Genomic DNA, 24,799 nt, shown 5'->3' with positions numbered 1-24,799 from the left:
TTCACAAGCGTCCTACATTAATAAATATACTTCTTACCTATCACTTTGCCTCTTGCTGAAGTCTTTCTGCATCGAGACATAAAGAACCTGAGCCTCCTTAAGTCCTGAGGCCAGGTGTGCAGTTTCAGCTGGGAAACTGTGGGTTCAAGACCCACCTGAGGTGTGATTGGGTTCAAGTCCCAATCTGAGGTATGGGGTTTCAAAGCCACCATGGAATCCATCTAGGACATTTGGGACAAGAACGCTCCCCAATTTGACGTGAGGGAATTCCTGCCCAAGCACAACACAGTGACTATTAGCACCGCAGATGTAGGGTAGATGCTGGATTAGCAAGTGGAATAAATGAAGCTGCCTTGCTTTACAAAACAATGATCTCGCAGCAGCTCCAAGTAGCAAGGCCTGTGTTCTTCTGCTACCCCAGGGGCAAAACGTTGGCTTTGAACCATTGTCTACACACTCCAGTATCCCATCTCCACTGGTGGTCGTCATCATCTTCAGAACTGGCACAGAGCTCCCCCGTTGAGGAATGCAGTTTTCCTCTCCTTTGGTTGTCCCAAAGCCACCCTACATACGACACTCTGGACGGCTGCCCAGCGCTGCTCCATCCAACTAGCAAATGCTCCTTCCCACTGTGGATGAAAAATGTTGCCTGCGGTATCAGCAAACAAAGGATGCTGTGGCCATCAAGCCATCGGCCATTACCAGAGCCCCCACTGTGAGCCCTGAGGGAACTTAGGATGAGAAAACACAGGATACTGGCCCCAGATAGCTGAGGTGCACATCAAAGGAATGATTTCAGTGAGCCCAGACTCTTGCATCTTCTCATACATAGAAAAGCACTAAATTCCTTAACTTGACATATCTGGTTTTCTTTGGTTAAGAGTAATCTTTGGATGTTCCGACCACATGGTTTTGTTGCAAACACGTCTGTATGTCCTGGCTCCCCGTCCCTTGCCTCTTCAGGGCCGTCACTTAGAGCTACCTGAGATGCTGTGCCTGGGCTTGAAGTCCTCCGAAAGTCCACCAAATGAAACATAATTCTTAACTTTTAGGTTGTGCTTTTTTTTTTCAGTCGACACCATGAATGCATAAGAACCCATGGAATCCACCAGAAGCTGGGACCTGCTCTGGTCATCATGCTCACCATGACTGGCTCAGCCTCCTCACCCCTAAAGACGTTCTCTTCTTCAGACATACTCCAACCCATACACCAGCTTCCCTACTACCTAGCCACAGGGGTGTCTTTGGTCCCAGAAGAAGAGGCTAGCACCTTCAGCCCAGAACCCATATCCTACAAACTTCCCCTGTACCAGGTGCTTGGCTGGCACCTGGCCTACAAGCCTGTGCAAATCTGCTCCTACAGGTCCTCCAGGGCAAGAGGAAGCCAAGGGCCCACCGTGGGTCAGTGGGATGAGGGCCATAGGACAGCTTCACCCACAGGGCAGCAGCGACTCGGGGCCGCCCCTCATCCCTGGTAAGCTTAAGAGGGCTCTTTGTGGGCTTCCCTGGTGGCGCAGTGGTTAAGAATCCACCTGCCAATGCAGGAGACACGGGTTCAAGCCCGGGTCTGGGAAGATCCCACATGCCACGGAGCAACAAAGTCTGTGTGCCACAACTACTGAGCCTGTGCTCTAGAGCTCACGAGCCACAACTACTGAGCCTGTGTACCACAACTACTAAGCCCATGCGCCTAGAGCCCATGCTCCGCAACAAGAAAAGCCACCGCAGTGAGAAGCCTGTGCACCGCAACAAAGAGTAGCCCCTGCTCGCCGCAGCTAGAGAAAAGCCCGTGCGCAGCAATGAAGACCCAATGCAGCCAAAAATAAATAAACAAATAAATAAATTTTTTTAAAAAAGAGTGCTCTTTGTAATCAGAGTTAAAGTCTTCTACTCGGCATCCTGGCATTTCAAAACGGTGGACTTCTCGTAGACCAGTAATAGAGGAAGGTTTCAAACAGTATGCATTGTTGGTGATGTGTATCTACTTTCAATCTGAACAGGAATCTGGTGGGAGTTACACAAATAAATGATGGAATCCATTGAAAGCAGCACTTTTGCCCCTTTCCTGTTTACCCATTTCTGTCCCCCTCAAACCTTACAAACCTAATTATAGGAATGAGATCACGAAGCAATTGAAACTAACTCCTGACTTAGGCTCTCCTGAATGTGTACCATGCCTTGCCTAACCTGTCGATTCTTTTCCTAGATAGAAAGAAGGAAGAATGAAGAATTAAGTAGTTAAAGAATGACTAGCTGGGACCTCCCTTGCAGTCCAGTGGTTAAGACTTCCCCTTCCAATGCAGGGGGTGCAGGTTCCGTCCCTGGTCAGGCAGCTAAGATCCCACATGTCTCACAGCCAAAAAACCAAAACACAAAACAGAAGCAATATTGTAACAAATTCAATAAAGACGTTAAAAATGGTCCACATCAAAAAGATCTTTAAAAAAAAAAGAATAACTAGCCCTCTACCCCCACAGCAGCCCTGCAGGCAGATCACGTGGGCAAGGCAACATCTGAAGAGTCAGCCAGTCCGCACACAATGCAGAATGATGCAGAACCCAACCTCCTGCCTCGATGATGCACTAAGATTCTTTCCCCCATTTTTCCCTTTAAAAATTGTCCTGGCTGAGCAGAATCTTCGGAGTTGGTCTCTGGACATGAGTCCACCATCTCCTCAGATTGCACCTTTCCTGTCTACTGACACTTGCCTCTCGAATGATTGGCTTTTGAGTGGCGAGCAGCCGAACCTGAGTTTGGTAACGCCATGAGGACTGTGGTTTACAGAAGCATAGTATAATGCGGAGGGGATGTGGTGTGTGCACTGGGGAGCCTGGGGGAGGCATCACTTCCAGGCAACTGAGAAATAAAATTCATATTTATGGCAAGACCAGAAAAATCTAAACGAAAAATCTTCTCTGCCCTTTGGCCTCCTCTCTCCCCTCACTGTGCGCTGTGTGTCTGCACTGTGCATCGACCAAACCTCCCACATCACAGAAATACCTGCTCAAGCATGAAAGGCAACACTCCCCCAGCATCAAGAGGACAAGCCCTTAAAAGATAACACTCTTCTTGACCTCGTAAGGGGTCACAATGGCGCTTAGATCTGGATCATGTAAACTGTCAATAATAAGTCATTTGATGTGCAGCCCTCCGTCTCAAGAAACTTATATAACTGTGCCTTGACTTCCAACGGACAGAACAGTTCTCAGAGCTTTCTGAGATGCGCTTCCTGGGTTATAATCCTCAAATTTGGCTTGCATAAAATTTTCCATTTCTTTCTTAGAATGACTGATTAATTTTTCGTCGACACAACATAAGTACCCAGCAGCGGGCCCAGTGCTCATCGGCCCTTGACTGTGAATCAGACCCCAGCTTCAGATGCTCTGTGCTCAGATTAGTACTGATTATACAGACCCAGCTTCCCAGGAGGTAAAGAACTAGGACAGCTGCCCAGCCCCACCCGCAGGGCAGCGTCCCTCCAGTAAAACAACCCCGTTTCACACACGTCAGAAGCAAAACCTCACGCCACGCAAGGTTACCTCTTATTTCTTACCGAAAACTAGCGGTTTGGTAAGGTCCCGAAAACCCTCCTGATGATGAAATCTTTCTGGAATAAAACAGAAGAAAAGAGAGGAATTTACTTTGGTTTCAGGAATGATACGGGTGCTCCTACAGAGTACAGAAATTTAAATGAGTGAGAGGCTTTGAATACCTGGGAAAGTGAACCGATTATAATTCTAATGAGATGATCAGAAATCACCCCGAAACAAATACTTAAAATGTTTCTTTAGCCATTCATCACATGATTATTGCCTTCACATTGTGTTGGACAAATAAAGCGATGGCTTATGTATCACTCTGGCTGCAGAGACTCTCAGCATTTCAATGAAGCTCCTCAAAGCCCTCATGAATATGTATTTTCCCACAACAAAGCTTGACCCCACTAGTTGGCAGAACCGGTATTCTGGGACGCTTTCAGAAGAGGTGGGTGTGCGTGTGGGGACTGCAGGGGGATGAAAAGAGATTAAAGGAGAGAGAGAGGAGGCAGACCACCTCTCGTTTCCTCTGCCCAGGTTCCCAGCCCACCCTTCCTCCTGGGCAGCGTGGTTTTATAAAGAGAACAGAAAACAGGACATCGGGTTTCACAGTCCCCTTGAACAGAGGATGCTTTGCAAACTCGGGCTGGAGAGGAAAGCCAAAGAGTCAAGGGCATCAGGATGGCAAGAGCCATGGGTTGGATCAGGAATTCACGGCGGGGCAGGAGGAGGAGCCCCACCCCGTCCCTCTGCAGGGACGGGGAGCCTGGGGCAATGCAAGAGGACGGGGTTTCCGGGTCTGAAATATCACATCCAAATTCCTTTCCTCCCACCAATTTGGCTGAAGACAGGATAAGTTATAAAGGAATTTCTTGGTTCCTTTCAAAACCATGGCAATGGCCGCTTCCTCCCCGTCACCCCATCTGCTGGGAATGGAAGAGCTGGGAGCATTTCATGGACAGCTGTGCTGGTCGGGAAGTCCACCTTCAATCTGGCCCCGGGGTCTGAAGTCATAGGGGGTGGCATCATTCTTCGGGGAAGACAACAGGGTCTTGCTAGAGGCGCTGGCAGCCAACGGCTTCAACTTCATCACAAAGGTCCACTCTGGACTCAGTGTTGTCACTTTTCTAAGGGAGCCCGACAGCCGCTCTCATTTCCCTGGACACACATTCCTAGCAGTGGGGTTTAATGAGGAAATTTGGGGGCCACCCAAAACTGGCCCAGTGCAGATGCCTCGGGTCCATATATAAGGGAGAAATGATGCGCTAACCCTTAGAAGGCTGCAGACGCTTCCATTCTGATCAAGCCACAGCACCGTAACCTGCTTGGCTCTACTCAGGGAGCTGGATGTTTGCATCGTTGCTCAATTTCTTTCCACGGGTACGTGCTTCTGCTGCCTCTCAAACCCCTTCGCGGCGTCGGCCTCGGCTCCATCATGTGTAAAATGTGGACGGTGGGAACCACCTTAAAGGAGGATGGGAAGGTGAAACCCCACCTCTAGAACACTGTCTGGGGCCACGGCAGCATCAACAGCCCGCCCTTCCTCCCGCCAAACCCCACCACCACAGCGCCTCCAGGAGGAAGGGATCTGGGGGCTAGTGCTCATACTAAATGTCACATCCAGCGGCAAGAACCCTTCCCTGGGCGGGGGGGGGGGGGGGGGGGCGTTGGGAGGGCGGGCTCAATTCCTCACTCTGTCCCAGGTTCGCTCTGTGACCTCAAGCAGGTCACTCAGAAAGGTCACTGTCCTGCCTGGGCATCCCCCACCCCAGCTCTGACCAGTTGTGACCAAGAAGGACAGCAGGGAGGGGCCTGGAAGCCTCCAGCACAGGCTGGAGTCCTCCGCACCTGTCCTTCCCTCCCTCCCGGCCCTCCAGCCACCACCGCCCCCGACACCATGGGGCGTGGAGGGGCCCATCCACCCAGAAGTCCAGCACCTCCCACCCCTCCAGGCCCAGAAGCACCAGGGGGACCCCGGAGCTGGTCTGCGGGCTTCCCTGCCGCCCCACTGTCTTCGAGCCGCTCAGAAGGACAGTGTCGTCCACCTGGAGCCTGAACATCCCGCCTGCTCCCCGCGGGTTCCCAACCAAGGTGTGCAACCATCAAAGCACTCTGGAAGGACAACCAGCGGCACCCGGCGCCTTACGTAAGGCTCTTCCGCCAGCAGAAAACAGGCCCACATCTTAGCTCAATTTAGAATCGGTTTTTAAGGGTCTATTAATAGGCTTCACGCGAGCTCCCCTTGTGGATGGCGGGGAGTCAGGGCTCCGGGCCCCCGTCCACCGCTATTCATTAGCATTCTTTTCATGTCTGTCTTCTCTCATTTTCCCAGCAGCATTTTAACTCAACAGCAAGGTCACCTACCACTTGGACCCAGTGCCACTTTTCATTTTCTCTAAAGAAAAATATGAATTTTCTTTTCCCTCAGCGGTGCCCTCTCCCCCCTCCTCTGGGGACCCCTGGCTTGCACTGGCTACAGCAGGGCTGTGTTATTTTGATGACCTGCATCTCCAGATATGATGGTTCATCTCAAAGACAAGTCCAACGAAGTCGTGAGTGGGGAGGTCCAGGAAGTCCTTGGGGGTCCGCTGTCGCCTCCCTGGTTGGCTCTGAGTCCACACGCCACCTGGCCAGGCACAGCCGGGAGGCCCACGCCGTCCAGCGGCCAGGATGAACCTGGAGATTCAAATACGGTTTGGAACATTCAGGCTCTTCTCAGCCATGTGTGGCCCAGTCACTCCTCCTTGTGCCAAACACACGTCCCCGGTCTCTTCCTACCCCTTCTGGGGGCAGTCATGGCCGGGTCACCTCCTCTGTCCCTCTTGGCCACTTGTGACTAGACAGAAATCCAAGAGCCTGTTCTTCTGGCAACTCACAGCCACTCCTGGAAAAATCCCTCATCAACCTCCAGGCTGGAAATTAAGCACACAGGTCTCTCCCCACAAGATTAGAACAAGCCACTGTCTAAGTTGTTGGTCCATTCACAGGTTGGTTGGTTTTTAGGCTACCCTGTAGCCCAATTTCCCTAGTGAGACAGGAAACAGGAATTCCCAGGAGCCCAGGAGACTCCGTCTGTCCCACATGCTGACAACTGGATTCTCCAGGGTCCAGGGCCCCCAGCCCTCAGAACGACTGCAGAACGAAAGGCAGGCCCTGGCCCTGGGCGCTGACCCCACAGCTGAATCCAGGCACAGAGAACACTTCCATGAAAAGCCTTTCAGCTGCCTGACTTCAAACACCACTAGGTTCGGTTCTCCTACGAATACTGTTGCTGAGGCAGCTGGCATTTGGTTTCGGGAGAAATTAATTTTCTCACAGGATGCCACCTCCACTGCCAGTGGAGGTTCCCCATTATTCCACATGCAAATTTCTGGCAATAAATTGGATCTATGATCAAACAGAGCCTTTGAAGTGCCACGTTTCCAGATACTCGGGAGATAAACAGAAATTCCAAATATTCCTTAGAGTGGATGGTTCATAGATTTGCTGATGAAGGTACCCACCGCCTTTGATATTATGGCAGGGGAATCAGTGGGAAGTCCCAGATTCAGAAAGATCCTTGAGGCTCCACGGTGGCCCAGGGGGTTGCGGAAGGGGACCAGGAAAATGGCAATGGCCCCAGACAAGCCAGATCACAGGGCCCCTCACCCAGAGCAGGAGATGTTGCCCAGGGAGCCCAGGAAGGGGCAGTGCTGGTGGGAGAGGGGTCAGAACCAATCTTCATAAGCATCTTCTCGCCAAGTTAAGGCAACATCCACAGCTTCACAGTAGTTCCATCTGTTTCAAAGCCCAGAAATTTGCTATAAACCCAAACTAGCTATAATGTTCAGTATCTCTAATTTACTTTTTCCATGTTTGTTTTTATTTTTATTTATTTTTGGGGGCTGCATCGGGTCTTAGTTGAGGGACCTTTCATTGTGGCGCTTGGGCTTCTCTCTATCTGAGGCACAAGGGGTCAGTAGTTGTGGTGCACGGGCTTAGTTGCCCCACGCATGTGGGATCCTAGTTCCCCAACCAGGGATCGAACCGGTGTCCCCTGCATTGGAAGGTGCGTTCTTAACCACTGGACCACCAGGGAAGTCCCTCCATGTTTGCTTTTATGTCAAATCCTCTGGGGTTCTACTAAATAAACCTGGGAGCTCCTAACACAGTGTTTGAGCTAATTAACATTGGGGTTGAATCAATGAAAGGTGTCCTGACCCAACTGGGCCTTCATCCTCCATAAACTTGACCTTGAGCAGCAGACCGTGACCTGAGGACAGAAGCACGGTTCCCCCTGCTCTTTGTGGCAGGGGTGTTTACACTGCAATCCTGACACGTTTCTCCAGTGGTTCTCGATATTAAACCAGTCTTGTGTTCTGGACTCCTTCCCTGGCTTTGTGGAAGGAAAGGACAGTGCGACACTAAGGTATAAAAAACCAGAACTCAGTGCCAAGGCTGAAAGCGGTCCACCAGGTCTGCAAAGACCCCGGGAGGGAAGCGGGGGTTGAGATGAACCCTCCCAGCCTGGGTCTGTCTGGCTCTCCTCATTATTATTCCCTCCTAAGCAAGTGAGGTTTCTATTTTTGCTGCAAGGAGCCTGATGCCTTCCAATCCCCCTGCCATCTCCTGGAGGGAGGCTGGGATTTTGTTTTCTATTCAGGCAGCTCAGGGATGCTGAAGGGAGGGTCATCCAGAAGACTGGGAGCCAGAGACAAGCACTGCCTGCCAATCGTATCAAAAGAGGATGCAGCGCTCTGGAGAGCTCCAGGCAAGATGACAGGGTGGGCACGCAGTCTGGGGGACCGCTCGGGGCCTGGTGCAGCGAGAGTTATTCAGTCCATCCTGTGCTCGCCACGACAGGCACTCACGCTTCACAGGTGGGAACTTTTAATCCTCCCAGCGCCACTGCAAGGTAGCGAGGGTGGTCATCATCCCCATTTTACAGATGGGAAAACACGCTCATATAAGGTATTGAGGCCACACAGGAAGTGCTAGGGCTGGGATTTAATCCTGGCATTTGCCCCCGAGTCCATGCTCTTAGCTCCCACATTATGCTGGTAGAAAGAAATGGGGAAAGATATTTATAATATGTAAACCAAATGAAGGATCATTAAGAAATCAATAAGAAAATCAAAAATTGAGCAAAAGGCATGAACCAGTAATTCACAGAATAATAATTACATAAAATAAATATATATATATATGAAAAGATGTTCAACCTCACTGGTAGACAGAGAAATGCAAACTAAGACCCCTTATAGATACGCTTCCCCCACCAAACATTAAAAACATCTGACAAGGGCTTCCCTGGTGGCGCAGTGGTTAAGAATCCGCCTGCCAATGCAGGGGACGCGGGTTCGAGCCCTGGTCCGGGAAGATCCCACATGCCGCAGAGCAACTAAGCCCGTGCGCCACAACTACTGAGCCTGCGCTCTAGAGCCCATGCTCCACAACAAGAGAAGCCACCGCAATGAGAAACCTGCGCATGGCAACGAAGAGTAGCCCCCGCTCTCCACAACTAGAGAAAGGCCACACACAGCAACAAAGACCCAATGCAGCCAAAAACAAATAAAATAAATAAATTAAAAAAAAAAGAAAAGCATTAAAATATATATATATCTTAAAAAAAAAACCTGACAATACCAAGTGTTGTCACTGCATAGGACAAGGGGGACTCACACACACACAGCTGGCAGGACGGCTCATCAGGAGACACACTTTGGAAAACAAATTTAGCTGCTTTGAGAAAATTTGAAGACTCTTGTACTCTCTCCTGCAACAATTCCCATCCTTGCTAAATATTCTAGACAAATCTGGCTCATGGTCACACAGAGATGCACTGCGTATTCCTAACAGCCTTATCTTAACAGCAAGAAACTGGGGAGCACCTAAACAGACAGATTACATCACATTCCTACAATGAACCCCACAGCAGCGAAAAGGTCTGAATGACAGCTACACATTTTCATATGGATGAATCTCACAAACATAAGGTGAAGCAAAAAAGGCAAGCTACAGAAAAAACACACAATTTGATATCATTTACCTCATGCTTCAAGACATGCAAAAATCACAGGTGCAGCAGGTATGCTGACAAACGTAGTGAGTGTAAACATCAAACTCTCACAATAGGTACCTCTGTGTGGGAGACAAGGGGGTGCCAGCAGGGAGGGGCTCTAGCTGTATTGGTCATTGTGATGGTTTCAAACATGTCCACAAACTCTTGGACATTCCCCTCAAAAGGTGGAGCCTACCTCTCCTTTCCCTAAGTGTGGGCTGGACTTAGTAACTTGCCTCTAGTGAACAGACCACGAAAGGCATGTGCTATTCTTAGATCACTCACTCTGGGGAAAGCTGGCCACCATGCCATGAGGACACCCAAGCAGCACCATGAAGAGGTCCACACGGCTGAGAACTGAGGCCTCCTGCCAACAGCCATGTGGATCCTCCAAGCCCCCGATGACTGCAGCCCCAGCCCCACATCTTGACCCTGAGCCCAGGGAGCTGACCCTGGGGTCTGAGCTGCTCCCAGATCCCTGACCCACAGACTCTAGGTAGAAGATAATAAATGTTTATCGTTTTACACCACTTACACTTTGGCATAAATGGTTTCACAGAAATAGATAACCAGTACAGTAATACTCTCCACCTTAAGCAGGTTGTGGGTACACAGGTGTTCATCACATGATTCTTTTTACCTTTTTGTATGCTGAATATCTTATGATAAAAATTTAATGCAAAAGACTTGAATTAACTCACACTGATTAATAATCGCAAATGGTGGATCGTAAAAGGCAGGAACCCGCGATAAGCACGCACTTCATCCTTTTGGGTGACTGAGGAATGACTTCTCTCCTGGGGACATAAGAAACTTAGAAAAGCCCCATCGAAGGGGTGGAGAGTCATGGGAAGTTGTGACTGGGTAGGGGAGGAGGGGGCCGAAGGATGTGCTCTATTAACGTATTAAAATAGGGAGACTTTGGGACTTCCCTGGCGGTCCAGCGGTTAAGACTCTGCACTTCCACTGCAGAGGGCATGGGTTCGATCCCTGGTTGGGGAACTAAGATCCTGCATGCCACTCCCTGTGGCCAAAAGAAAAAAAAAAAAAAATAGGGAGACTTTTTCAGGCTAAGAGAGTATGTGCCTGAGCCCAAGAGGCAGGCAGCAGATCCCCGGGTGGGTCTTGTGGGGGTGAGGAGTGTTGGCAGCACTCAGGGGGGCCCACCCCCTTACCTGCTCTCCCCAGCCTCGCGGCAGGGCTGCCCAGGAGCCGGGATCTGGTCATCAGCACGTCCCTCCCTCTCCTGCGGGTCCCAGAGAGCAGAAGGACACTTCACTCCCGAGAAGCAGTCGAGCTGGTCAGAGTCAACTGGTCCAGTGAAAGCAGCCACACCAGTCACGTCCAGCAGACCCATTCTGCTAGTCCTGAAGGACCACCGCAGAACTACGCAAGACCACTTATTTTAAATCCGCATACTTAAGGGCTTAAATCCAAAATCTCACACGGGCTCTTGTCCTCAATTTACTCATTCAAAGAACTATGTCCAAATCCATTTTAAGTGAAACAACCACTTTTCTTGCCATAAAGTGACAGCTGAAGCAACAGTAATGCCTCATATATTCCGAGCTTGCTTTCCTTTTTAAAAAAAAGCACTCAGATGAGGTGACAGAGGAGGTTAAGCCACCCTTTTAGTGTTCTTTTTGACCCTGACTTGTCGGGAAAATGACCACTGAGAATTTGGATCATTTGTGTTTGTCCTCATTATTCACGCTCTCCGGCTGGCACCCCGAGGACAAGAGGAGGAAAAAGACGTGGTGAGAAATGCAAATGGTGGAGGGGACCGTGTGTGTTATCAGGGCCCTCTGACAGCACCAAAGGTGGTGCAGGTGAGGAAGAAGTCCCGCCCCCAGTGATGCTCCGCCCTCACCTTGAAGGGCGGGGCCCAGACAGCCATGCTCAGCTGCCGGGGACCAGGATGCCTGACTGTCTGTCTCCTCATCTCCCAGCCAGTCAGGACCCGGCTCAGACAAAAGACCGAAGGGCATGATGTCCCCAGACTTGCCTGCAGTGGTCACCTCGAGCTCAGCCCGAGACAGTCCTGGAGAGCCGGGGCAGCAGGCAGCATGGAGCTGGACGGCAGCCCCAGCGGCTCGCCCGGACCCAGAGACGGCGGAAGGCAGTGAGACCAAGACTGGACTTCAGCTCCCACCTCTCTGCTCACGGGCTGTGACCACAACCATTCCTCCATCGCCCTGAACCTCGGGCTCTGCCTCAGAAACAGAGGAGACCCCCAGGATTCTGGGGGTCCCCCGGTCCCTCCACAGCTTTCAGGACAATGGTGGACCCTCCTTTGGAGGAAATCAAGGCAGAGGGGCCAAGTCGGGGGTGCTGAGGGTGGATGCTAGCTCAGGACTCAGCAGCTCTGTTTCCTCAGATGTGAAATGGGGATAATAACATTCTCCTGTAAACTGATGTCATGGGATTGAGACCGGCTGGGACCTGGGACCCTTTGCTACAGTGCTTGCACCTGGACACACCTCTCCGCAAGCAACAAAATACAAAGAAACTATATGGGACTGAAAAGAACTATGTGCATGTGCAGTTGGGGCAAATTCTGGACAAAAGATACAGAGACCAAAAATCCCAACTGCCACTTTTGAAGGGCTGGAGCAAAACTAGGGTGCTGGGAGCAAAACTAGGGTGCTGGGAGCAAAAGCAGGGTATTGCGCATGGCCCCTGCACACAACACCACCTAAAGGGTGGGCAGAACACCTAAGCTGCCCCTCTGGCCTGACCCCTGGACACACTCCTACCCTCACCCCATATAAGGAACAAGCAAGGGAACCTGTTGTTTGTTCCCGCTCCCTGCTGCTGCAGCAGGGGCCCCAATAAAGCCTTGCCTGAATTTCTTATCTGGTCTCTTATCAATTTCTATTGATTAAGGAAGCCAAGAACCCTGGTCGGTAACAGGATGGCCCTGTGGCTTCAATGAGGTGTCCACAGGTACTAAGGGAGACACACGTGGCTCTTGTTATAAAGCCACCAGAGCCCGCTGCCCTGCAGCTACCTCTCCCCAGCACTCACCGCCCCAACAAGTGCTTGTTCGCCAGCCTCTGGGAGCCCCTCAGAGGGGGGGACTCCACACCCAGGGCCTTATCGACAGCACCTGGCTCACAGGAAGGGTTCTTACTCCCGGATTCCAGAATCCCCTGGCTTGTCCCCTTTGTACCCACAGCAGCCAGCCCTAGTCCGCTGGGAGCTTCCTCACCTCCTTGTGAGGGTCTGGACGCCCTCCGAGGATGCTGCATGTTCAAGAGGAAGCTTGTAAGCCCAGAGGGAGGCAGGTTCCTGGGGCAAGTCAGGGGTCACCCAGCACCACTTATACCCCATTAAGTGGACCCCATTAAACTACTCTGAAACCCCTTCCTACACATTCCCCAGGCCCACACCCTCCCGAATCATGAGTGTCCCAGGAGAAGACAGGATTCTGCCTTGAGGGTCATGCAGGGGCACCTCTACCTGGTGGATAAAGGGGCTGAGCTGTGCAGGGCTGTCCCCGGGCCTCCCCAGCCCATCCTGGGAGTGCTGTGGTGGCTCCTGATGAGGAAGATCATAAATATTCTAGGGCAGGACAATCAAACTAAGACAGAAAGAAAACAAAAAACAAATGACATGCCCCCTTTGTGGCAGGCCTTTCCCAATGTGCAACGTGCATCTCTCAGTACATGAAACAGTAACCAGACCTCCTCAAAGCAGGAGGATGAAATCAACCTTTGAGAAAAGTTGGCCTCTTCCTTTAGACGCCAGCATTGTACTATTGTAATTCTATGATTAATAGATTTCTTTTTCATCTCATACAAGGGTACAAGGAGTCACATTGACCAAAGGCTTGTCTGTACATGCGTAATTGAAAAATAAAACACCTTTGTTGAATTATGTGCACAATGCTAACCTGTCAATATGATACATAATTTCTTTATCTCAAAAATGTATATAAAACTGTGTCTCTAACTCCTGATCATTGGAGTTCTCAGAGCTTCTGAGAATCTGTTTCCCGGATTATAATCCTCAATTTGGCTTGAATAAAATTCTCTTTTCTTTCTTCTTAGCATGATCGTTATCGGATTTTTCATCAACACTCCCTCACATGCTGCAGGAGGATGGGTTGGTCAGTGAGGGGACACCCCTCCTGGAGGCCACCTGTTTACTACACCACACAAGCTGGGGGCTTCCACATCCCACACCAGCCTCCAGGAGAAAAGTCAAAGTCAGGTTTGGGTTTTTTTAAGTATGCTAACAGAGATGCTAGAAAACAATGTACTGGCAAAAGCTGACAAGAAACAAAATTGCCACGTGAGGCCCCCAAACTGTATGTTAAGAACAGGATCCTAGCGTCATCCAGGCCAGTGACTCACCACACACACCACCAATACACAGCCTCTCATCTGGAAAAGAAGGACAAGGAAATGAACTTCACTCTCAAAGTAGGGCTGGACTCAGGCAAGGATCACCCTGCATATCCCTCCCCACACATGCCTGTGAAACACACAGGGAGAGGGTAGCGGGGCTGGAATTGTAAGCAGAAGTGTTTACACCTGCCAAACCTCAGGCTTCTTGGGGTAATCCAAGCCCCCCAAAAGAGGGGGACATTGCTGTTGCTGCAGGGTCTGCTCTCCAGTGAACCCCACAGCTGGCTTGCGATGGCTTCCTGTTTCCCCAAGGTACTCCCCTCCCTGATACACCTGTGACTTTGTACGTGCCAGGACCTTAACCCAAGTGCCAGGCTGTCTTTGGTTTTAAAGATGTATTTCATGAGAGTTTTCATTTGTACATAGAGATTATTCCAACCTGGCATCATCACCAAAGCTGGCCGATTACTGAGGTCTCTAATGACACTTCCGGATGCCAGAGCAGGCTGGATGCCAGCCCCGCAGGCAGGCATGTGACGCTCCCACTAGGCCCAGGGAGGAAGCTGCTCTCAGTACATCATCAGTGCGTCCTTGAGGTGGTCCTGGTTGTCAAAGGCCTCTTTCCAGTCTTGCTTTATCATGACAATTTGCTGTTTTGTTTTACTTTGTTTGGGTCCATCCTTATCAATTTATTTTCCAATGACTAGACTTTAAATAAGATACAAGTACTTTGAGGACCAAATACAAACCCTCTACTGCCAAAGCAGAAATATACACAGTCAGAATATTCTTACTAAACCAGCCTTAGGATGAAGCTGATATAATAGAAGAGAGGGCTGAGAGAAGGAAATTGAACCCAGGAAAAAGAGGTCGAGCTACTAGATCAAGCCTTGTCTGAAACCATCCATCTGGACTTTTCAATTACACAAGAAAAGTTTATGTCACCATGGGACGGGTTTTCTGTTACCTCAGGTGTCTTAATAAATGAGGAAACTGAGGCCCAAGGAGATACCATGACTTTGTCAGCCCGGAGAGCAACAGAATGAAAGCTCAATTATGTGGCACTAAATCCTGCCTTGTGTCAAAATCCTAGGCTGTGCTCACTGTGGTTTACACAAATCCTGAATTCTTTACAAGTATGGAGGCAGGCCCACCATTCAAGCCTTACAACAATCAAAATCTAGCAGAAATTAGATTTAACTCAATCAGATTTTTTTTTTTTTTTTTACTTCTCCAAAAGCAACAGGGCAAGCCTAAATGGTCAGTGGAGATTCTCCCAAATGTGAGGGCTAAAGGGCACAATTTACATCAAACATTTCTGCACCACCTCCCTCTCTCTGAAAGATAGCTTTGACCCGGGCTCACATTTGGGTGCTTACAGAAAACCTCAAGGCGGCTTTCAGACAGAAATGTACTCTCTTATTTCTTTTTTTTTAATTTGATGTTTTTTAAATAGCAGTTGCTTTACAATGAAATGTTCTCTTAATTAGCCTCATACATAGGCACTGCTATGATTAGCAGGCTACAGTCGTGTTGGCTTGCCCTCTCCCTCCACCCCCTGCCCTCCCCCTCTTCCCCCCCCCCCTTCCTTTCCTTTCTTTCTATGACTGATACAAAGACCCAAGGAAGGATCAGCAAAAAATCAGTTCTGAACCCCACTGTCTACCTGTCTTACACCCAAGGATCTGAGGACCCAGAGGTAGGTGACCTGCTCAAAGTCACAGTCGGGGCCAAACCTGCAGGGTCAGAGGCCCCGGGTTCACTTCACCATGCGCTGAGCCCCCCCACCCCCCGCCCTCCCCCGAGAGACTGTACCTCGCAGGGCACCACCTGCTCGCACAGCCCTGGTGACGCCAGCAAATCCAGACTCCCCCCCCAGGACCTGGGGGACGTCAGGGAAGTGGGGCGTCCAGCTGCCCCCGGCCCCCCACAAGCCTCGGCAGGGCAGCACCCACACAGAGAGGAGTCCACACTTGGGACACACGCAGTGCTGGGCAGGGGGAGGCTGGCTCCAGATGGGTTTTCTGCTTCACAACCGCCCAAGAGGAGAAGCCCACCAGCAGCAATGCTGAACATTCCGGAAACCCACAAGACTCACCCGGGCCTTGGGGAGCTGTGTCCCCCGTCGCAGAGCATCCCGCCTGCACTCTGTCTCAGACCTCCCCCCACCCCGTCTGCCCCCTGTGCCCCGCCGGCCCGTCCACGTGTCCAAACTGGCAGGTGGCGCCCGGCCCACCTCTGGCCGCATCCCTGCCCACCCCGCCACCCGAGCCCACCCCTCCCCCGCCTGCACGCCAGGTCCTCCTGGGTCACCCAGCACAGTGCCCCTCCTCCCAGGGCCCTGCAGCGCTGTGTGTGATTCCTCCAAACCCTGCCGTGAGTGGCACAAGGACAGGGTGCCCCCCCCACACCGTGTCCTAGCTTCTCCCAGGCGAGGCCTCGGAAAGATGTTCACCCTGTTTCTAGTAGGAAAAGGCCCCTCGCTTTCTGTCTTACTTGGCTGCGTCGGAAGGCGATGCTGGCTGCTGGGGAGCAGAGGTGGTCTCCCGAGTGAAGAGCAAACATCTCACCACCCCCGGGACCCCCAAGACCCCCCGGAGCGAGGGTGAGGTCTGCCCTGCCCCCCCCCCCCCGCCTGCAGGGTACCTTGCGCCAGCCGGGACCCCAGATGCTGGGGTTGCATCACACCGCAGCCCGGCAGAGCCCTCGGGTGGCCCAGAGCCCTCAGAGGCCCAGCTGGGGGGCTGGGGGTGGGATGGGCAGGCCACCCCAGCAGAGCACATGCCCGCCCACTCGTATCTGATGGACAAATGGACAGACCAACGACACAGGACCTGCTCCAAGAACTGACCCACGGTAGCAAGTGGGGTCATGCCTGAGACTGCCAAGTGGGGGCATACGAAGGACACACGCCTGACGACACTCGGGGTGGGGTCCCAGGGGACTTGAGAGAAACGGGGTTCCAGCTCAAGGTCAGAGTCCTCACAGCTTCCCCCCCACCCCCAGAGAAGCCAGGCTGCCCTGAGAATGAATGGCTGGTGGTCCTTCAAAGCTGACTCCTGTAAGCCCCTCAGGGGCGGGAAGCACAGCACTTTGGTGGACAAACTGAATGATGCTGGGAGGACCACGCCCTGGCTGGGGGTTGGCTAACTGGCTCCAAATTGGACCAATTGATGGAAGTGGACACGGGCCAGGAGGGATGCAGGGTGGGGGACGTGGACCAACGACAGGAGAAGGCTGGTGAAAGGAAAACCGGGCAAAGGCAGGACCCACAGAGGAAGAGCCACAGAAAGATCATAAGAGGGGAGAGAGGTGTGGGGAGGACAGGGGCCCGGCCTGGACACGGGGTCTGGGCCAGGCAGCAGGTGCGGATGGGGAGACGCGGGCGGTGCACCCCAGCAGGACTCAGAGCACGCCTCCAGCACTTCTGGGAAGATGAGCAGCTCCAAGCTCCCGAACCCAGACCCGGTGAAGCCACAGGGAGCAGAGGGGCCAGACCCGTAGGATTTTAAGATCTAACGTCCCCTGACCTGCCGGGCATGGAGCCCTTCGCACTAATCAAATGCTTTGGCCCACTGAGCAGTGCAGGCCCAAATCTCAAAGTGTTTGGAAAAATGCCATCGAGCTCCTGGTGCGAGCAGAGGCCTCTGGACAGCCGGCTCCATTTCAGGCTGTGGAGAAGGAAACTGGGCGCTATTCCAGCCCACGGGACGGAGCCACATGGTGAGGGACACAGACCCACATCAAGACCAAGATCCTCGTGGTGATGCTGTTACAGCTCACGAGCTGCCAGAATCGCTCTTTCATGATTTAAAGGAAGGTGGGAAGAAAGAACCCCCCTTGCAGAACTTGAGCAATCACAGCTCCCTTGTGTGCGCCCCAAATGGGCTCCATGGCCCAACAGCTGGACCTGAGGCTCCCACATAAACACACTCCAACCCCGCCCCCGGGGTGTGCCACTCACCCGGAAGCCCCCAGCCCCATCAACTTTGGGTGGCATCCCCTTCCCAACACTTCAGGACACTCGGCCGTGCTTCTGAGAACTCCGGACCTCGGAACACTGGGCCACCCTAAACGAAGGTGACCGCAGGCGCCGTCTTGTGTCTGTGACAAAGGAGGGGAAGGCTGCTTGTAACTTCCACATGCAGCAGGGCCAGCTGGGCAAGTCACGTGAACAAGCTGGTAGCACATCCAAGCCTTCCTTTGGCAAAAAATGCCAAAAGGGACAGAGTTGTTGCCTCTGAGCGGGAAGGAGGCGGGGGCAGAGGGAGGGAGGGAGGAGCTGACCCACCAGGACAGAGGGCACCAGCCCTCCCCCAAAACCTTGCTCAGCCTGGCCTTGCCGCACCCACAGGTGTTCAGTTTCCTTTCGCTTTCCTCCTGTGTCAGCCCGCAGACAATGGGGCTCAGAGAGGTTACATACTGTCTCAGGGCCACACAGCACCTGAGTGTCAGAGCCGGGATCGGAACTGAGGTCTGCCTGAGTCCACAGTCCAAGCTGCTCTTACTGCCTCTCGACTGAGAATGGGACACAGGTAAGGGGTCCAACTGCCCCAAGACTGGACGGTTTGAGAGACACGTCAGCCAGTGAGGCTCTCCTTTCTGTGTGCTCTTCAGCATCTCTGTTCTGGGAACAAGGCGTCTTCTAGAAAGGCTGTGTGCCCAATATGGGCAGAAGCAAGAGGGGGCCTGTGGCAGGCATGAGTGCAGAAGGTGTCTCATTTTCCAGAATGCTACTGGGCATGTATCCGGAGAAAACCATAGTTCAAAAAGACACATGCACCCCAGTGTTCACTGCAGCACTACTTACAACAGCCAGGTCATGGAAGCAACCTAAGTGTCCACTGACAGAGGAATGGATAAAGAAGATGGGGTACATATATACACAATGGAATACTACACAGCCATAAAAAAGAATGAAATAATGCCATTTGCAGCAACATGGATGGAACTAGAGATTATCACACTAAGCGAAGTAAGCCAGACAAAGACCAATATCATATGATATCATTCATATGTGGAATCTAAAAAAAAAAAAATACAAATGAACTTATTTCCAAAACAGAAATAGACTCACAGACTTAGAAAACAAACTTATGGTTACCAAACGGGAAAGGTTGAGGGGAGGGATAAATTAGGATTTGGGGATTAACAGATGCGAACTATTACATATAGAATGGATAAACAACAAGGTCCTACTGTATAGCACAGGGAACTATATTCAGTATTTTGTAATAATCTATAAGGGAAAGAATCTGAAAAAGAATATGTGTGTGTGTGTATAACTGAATCACTTTGCTGCACACCAGAAACTAGCACAACATTGTAAATCAACTATATTTCGATTTTTTAAAAAAAGAAATGAGACCAGAATGCTCCGGGGTGCTGGACAGGGCCTCCCCTGGCACCCAGTGGAGGGTGCCCTGCCACAATTTTCTTAATGAACCAGTGTCTCTCATACACAGCACTCATCTCATTCACAGGATAGCAGGAGGCTGAGTCCCAGCCCCTAGAACTGGGAAACTCCCCTCCTGAGCCTGAGAGGCAGAGGGTAAGACCAGGGGACTGTGCATTCAGGGAGGAGAACCCTGGGGGCGGGGCACACACTCACAAATAAGAAGAGAAATGCTAGTACTGAAGGAAACCGACCAAGGCCGTGAGGTTCGTTCCTGCATCCTGAAAAGACTTGAACCATGAAGGAAATGTAGTCAGCGGTTAAAAACCCACCCAGTACTAATCCACCAGGACCAGAAGGTGTTACAGGTGAGCTTCAACTAGACCATCAAGAACAGATCACCTCAGTCTTCTATGAATCGTGCTTCACCAGAGAAAAGGGCGAGATGCTGAATGTTATGGGTCCAATATAACCTTGGTACTAAAGCCAAAGAAAGAATGAGAAAGGTAAGTGAGAGCCAAACTCACTTCTAAACAGATGCAAAAATCTTAAATAAAACATTCGCCAAGTGAACCCACCAGTTTGTAAGCAAACACGTCACGATGAAGTATAGGTTTATCCCAGGGATGTCAAGTTGGTGTCATATTAGAAGAGCTATTGGGCTTCCCTGGTGGCACAGTGGTTAAGAATCCGCCTGCCAGTGCAGGGGACATGGGTTCGAGCCCAGGTCTGGGAAGATCCCACATGCCGCGGAACAACTAAGCCCGTGCGCCACAACTACTGAGCCTGCGCTCTAGAGCCCACAAGCCACAACTACTGAGCCCACGTGCCACAACTACTGAAGCCCGCACACCTACAGCCCGTGCTCCGCAACAAGAGAAGCCACTGCAGTGAGAAGCCCGCACACCGCAACCAAGAGTAGCCCCCGCTCACCACAACTAGAGAAAGCCCGCGCACAGCAACGAAGACCCAACTCAGCCAAAAATAAATAAATAAAATAAATTTAAGAAAAAAAGAAGAAGAGCTATTAACACAATCACATAAGTTAGCAGATGAGCAGATTATCTCAACCAATGTGGAAAAATCACCTCATAAAATTCAACAAGCAGTCATAATTAAAGGGAGGGGGAATTGTAGCGAGCGAGGATCAGAAGTGGATGCTTAACAGACAGTGAGCATCTACCACAAGCCTGCAGCCAACACCCTGCTGAATGGGAGACCATTAGATACGGCCCCACAGGAAAGAATAGGACAAGAATTCAGAGCACCTCCACTTCTGCCTGACACTGTCCCATCATCTAAACAAAGAAATCACAAAACAAAAAGAAATCAAAGGATGACGATTGTAATTGATGAGGTCCAACTAGCATTATTCGCAGGGGACACACTGTCCACAGAGAAAATCCAAGACTCTATAAACGACCCAACAAGGCTGCTGAACAGCAGAACACACAAACTCAACAATCACAAAAGGCCATTTACAAAGAGAAACCCCCTAGGGGACTTCCCCAGTGGTCCAGTGGTTAAGACTCTGTGCTCCCAATGCAGGGAGCCCGGGTTCTATCCTTGATCAGGGAACTAGATCCCACGTGCCACAACGAAAGATCCCGTGTGCTGCAACTAAGACCTGGCACAGCCTAATAAATAAAATAAATAAATAAATATTAAAAAACAAACAAACAAAGACACCCCCTGGACGGGAGCCAAAAATAGATACGGAGGAATCAATCTAATGTAAAAAATACAAGACCTTTACAGAAAAATACTATCACTTTGTTGAAAGATATAAAAGAAGACCTACTAAAATGGGGTCTCCATATGCCATGAGCATGTTTTTATTTGGGGTGTTGTCTTCTGAGTCAGTTTTTATTTGGGGTGTTGTCTTCTGAGTCAGTTTGGGAAGGTGGGATGGCTGAGTCAGGGTCAGCGGAGACCCACTGGGGCCCATGAAGTCTGTCCCCTCCAGGGGCTGTACTTCTCCATCACCTCGCCAAGAGAGAGCACTGTCAAACTTGGGTTTTTGCCAATTTAAGCAGTGAGAAATGTTATCTCAGGGTAATTTTAATTTATATCCCTCTCACATAAAAGGTTGAACACTTTTTCATATAAGTAAAAAACCATTTGCATTTATTTCTCTGTAAGCTGTCTGTTCACGTCTTTTCCCCATTTTCCATTGGGTTTTTGGTCTTTTCCTTTTAATTTTTATTATCTCTTCATATTTTAGGGAAACGAACTTTCTAATTTAAATTGCAATTATTTTTTCCCGGTTGGTTTGTTTGTTTGGCTGTGCCACGCAGCATGGAGGATCTTAGTTCCCGGACCAGGGATTGAACCTGTGCCCCCTGCAGTGGCAGCGCGGAGTCTTAACCACTGGCCCTTTGCCTGGTATTACTTGTTCTTTTATTTTGCTTATGGTGTTTTCCCATTCATATAAAAGTGTTTTTTTTTTCCTCCTTTTTTTTTTTTTTTTTTTTACTAATGCAACAGAGTTTATTCATCTTTTCTTAAGTTGCTTTTGGGTTTTGAATCATAATTTTTCCCACCTGCAGATTATAAAAGAATTTATCTGTGTTTTCTTCCAGTACTTGTGGTAACTATCTATCTATCTAGAGCCACTTGAAATATAGGCTGGTATGTGATAAAAGATATCAATTAAATTTTCTCTTTTTCCAAATGACTATAGTGAGATAATAGAAAATATATATTGGTCTCTGCCCCCAGTTCCTGAAACTATGGAATTTCCTGGGTGAGAGGAGTGTCTTTTATTCCCAAGAGAGGACTCTGGGTGAGCTCCTGAATGGGGCTGGTCACCAGAAAGACCAAGCCATTGTTAGAAGTTTGGAATTTCAGCCCCACCCTCCATTCTCTTGAGAAGGGAGATGGGCTGGAAGTGGAACTGATAATTGATCATGCCTATGTGAGGAAGTCTCCATAATAATCTCAAAACGATGGGGTTCAGAGAGCATGCACGTACTGGGAGGGTGACACATCCCCACTCCACAAGGACGAAGCTCCTGCCCTCAGGACCCCCCATACCGCACTCTATTCATCTCTTCATCAGGCTGTTAATCTGTATCCTTTATCATATCCTTCAATATACTGGTAAACGTAAGTGTTTCCCTGAGTTCTGTGAGCTGCTCTAGGAAATTAATTAAACCTGAGAAGGGGATCTTGGGAACCTCACATTTATAGTCAATCGGTCAGAAGCACAGGTGACAACCTGGACTTGGGACTGGTGTCTGAAGTGGGGTGGGAGCAGTTTTGTAGGACTGAGCCCTTACCCTGTGGGATCTGATGCCCTCTCCAGGTAGATGGTGTCAGAATTGAATTAAATTGTAGGACACCCAGCTGGTGTCGCACGGAATTGCTTGGTGTGGGAACACCCCACACATCTGGTGTCAGAAGTACTGTGAGTGTGGCAGCAGCATGAGAGTAAAGGAGAAACGTGGAGGAGACAGGATTTTCTCCCAATTTAGCTATCCAGTTGTCCCAAGACCATTTTTTAAAAGGTTCTCTTTACTAACATTTTATTTAGGAATTTTACAGCACTATTCCTAGGTGAAACTGGTGTGCAATTTTCTTTTATTGAATAATCTTGATGTTTCCATCTTTTTCTATGCTCTAGAATAATTTAAGTAGCATTGAGATTATACGTTATTTGAGATTTGATAGAATCCTCCTGTGAGGCTATATAGGTTTGGAGATTTTTCTATCTGTTTCAATGGAAATTGGTTTGTTTACACTTTATGTGTCTACTGGGGTCAGTTTAGAAAATTACATTTTCCTAGAAAAGTACCCTTTTTTTTAATCCAGGTGCACATTTATTTGCACAGCAATGTAAAAAGTGGCTTCTAATGATTTTTTTTAACAGGCTCTGTTTTGTCAGTTATTTCCCCATTGTCATGTTTTATTTTGTGTCTTTGTGTGCTCTCTCTCTCTCTCTCATAATTAGGTTAGACTGTGGTTTGCCCACCTGATTTTTCCCCTAAGAATCAGGATTTCATATGTTTATTAGTTCTGTTGCTTTTCTCTGTTCTAATTCATGAATTTCCTCCTCCGATCTCATTTCTTCACTCTGCTCTCAGCCAGTTTACTGGGCTGTCTTATCCAACATTTTGAGTTGGATGTTGAATTCATTCACTGTTTTTTATTTCAAGGCCATAACCACAGCTGTATGTGCACCCCCTAGATAGATGTATTTATTTTCATTATCATCATATTCTAGAAATTATGCAATTTTGTTTTATATATTTCCTTTCACCCAGGAACTTATTGAATAGAGTTTAATGCTGTAATTTCCCAAGCTGAAAGACCTTTGTGCTCTTTATCTTATGGTTAATGTTGAGCTTTATTGCATTGCGGTGACAGAATGTTGTTTGCACATTGCCGTGTTATGGAACCTTATAGAGGCTTTCTCTGTAAAAGAATCTATGTCAACTTTCATAAACATTCCATGCATTCTGGGAACAAAGCTGTATTCTCTATGATTGATTGTGGTACAAGGTCTCGTATGTTGGGGGCATATTTCACGTGCCCCCTTGGCATGTCTCAGATAGAGAGTGGCTGCCCTGTCTCTGGAACCAGTATGTTTCTCTCCACGCCTTCTGCCCCATGTGTGGTCTCTGCTTCTTGAAGTTTTCTCCAAGTTCGACGTTTGGTGCAGACTTAACCACAATGATTGCAAGTGCTCTGCAAACTGCAGCCTTTAGTGTTATACGGTGCCCCTCTTTGTTCATTGCACAGTTTTGGCCCAAATTCTACCATGGTTGAAATCAGGATCAAGCCCTTGATTTCTTTTTTTAAATTTATTTACTTAATTATTTATTTTTGGCTGTGTTGGGTCTTCGTTGCTGCACATGGGCTTTCTCTAGTGTGGCGAGTGGGGGCTACTCTTTGTTACGGTACGCGGGCTTCTCCTTGGGGCGGCTTCTCTTGTTGTGGAGCACAGGCTCTAGGCGCGCGGGCTTCAGTAGTTGTGGCACGTGGGCTCAGTAGTTGTGGCTTGCGAGCTCTAGAGAACAGGCTCAGTAGCTGTGGTGCACGGGCTTAGCTGCACCATGGCATGTGGGATCTTTCCAGACCAGGGCTTGAACCCATGTCCCCTGCATTGGCAGGCAGATTCTTAACCACTGTGCTACCAGGGAAGTCCCTGATTTCTTTATCTTTCTGTCGGCTTGTGTCTATATGCCTCCCATGACTTCTGAACCACTTGGGTTTAGATGTGAGTCTTACACAGCACGGAGTCGGGTACCACCACGTGAACCAATCTGAAAGTCTTTCCCTTTAATAAGTGGACTGAAGCCACTTAAATTTATCCATGTGGCTGGAATATTTGACCTCAGTCTGTCATATTATTTTGCGTTATGGTCACTGTGTGTATTTCACTACGCAGTCTGAGTCTGTTTTCTTTGCTTCTTTAAAAGTTTGGTTTTGGGGGCATGGGGGTGGGTTATTTAGGAAGGTCTGTATTTTTGGT

At 49.7% G+C, this 24,799-nt stretch overlaps 1 protein-coding gene across 8 annotated transcripts in view; it reads right to left on the bottom strand.

The window, feature by feature from the left end:
- APBA2 (amyloid beta precursor protein binding family A member 2) overlaps positions 1–24,799 on the bottom strand; it is a 232,770-nt gene that overhangs the window by 111,905 nt on the left and 96,066 nt on the right. For 5 of the 8 annotated variants that reach the window (XM_082386045.1, XM_082386050.1, XM_082386051.1 and 2 more), the window contains exon 3: positions 3,554–3,607. The exons of 1 other annotated variant lie outside the window; for it this stretch is intronic. The gene's annotated coding sequence lies outside the window, so the exon portion shown is untranslated. Of the gene's footprint in view, positions 1–3,553; positions 3,608–6,038; positions 8,009–24,799 lie in introns of those variants that run through there. 2 more of the 8 variants (XM_082386047.1, XM_082386046.1) reach the window with 2 other exon arrangements.

The sequence above is a fragment of the Balaenoptera borealis genome (genome assembly GCF_965194805.1).
Source record: "Balaenoptera borealis genome assembly, chromosome: 3".
Lineage (NCBI taxonomy): Eukaryota > Metazoa > Chordata > Mammalia > Artiodactyla > Balaenopteridae > Balaenoptera > Balaenoptera borealis.
Note: the sequence above shows the minus strand (reverse complement) of the source record. Positions and strands in the feature narration are given on the sequence as shown.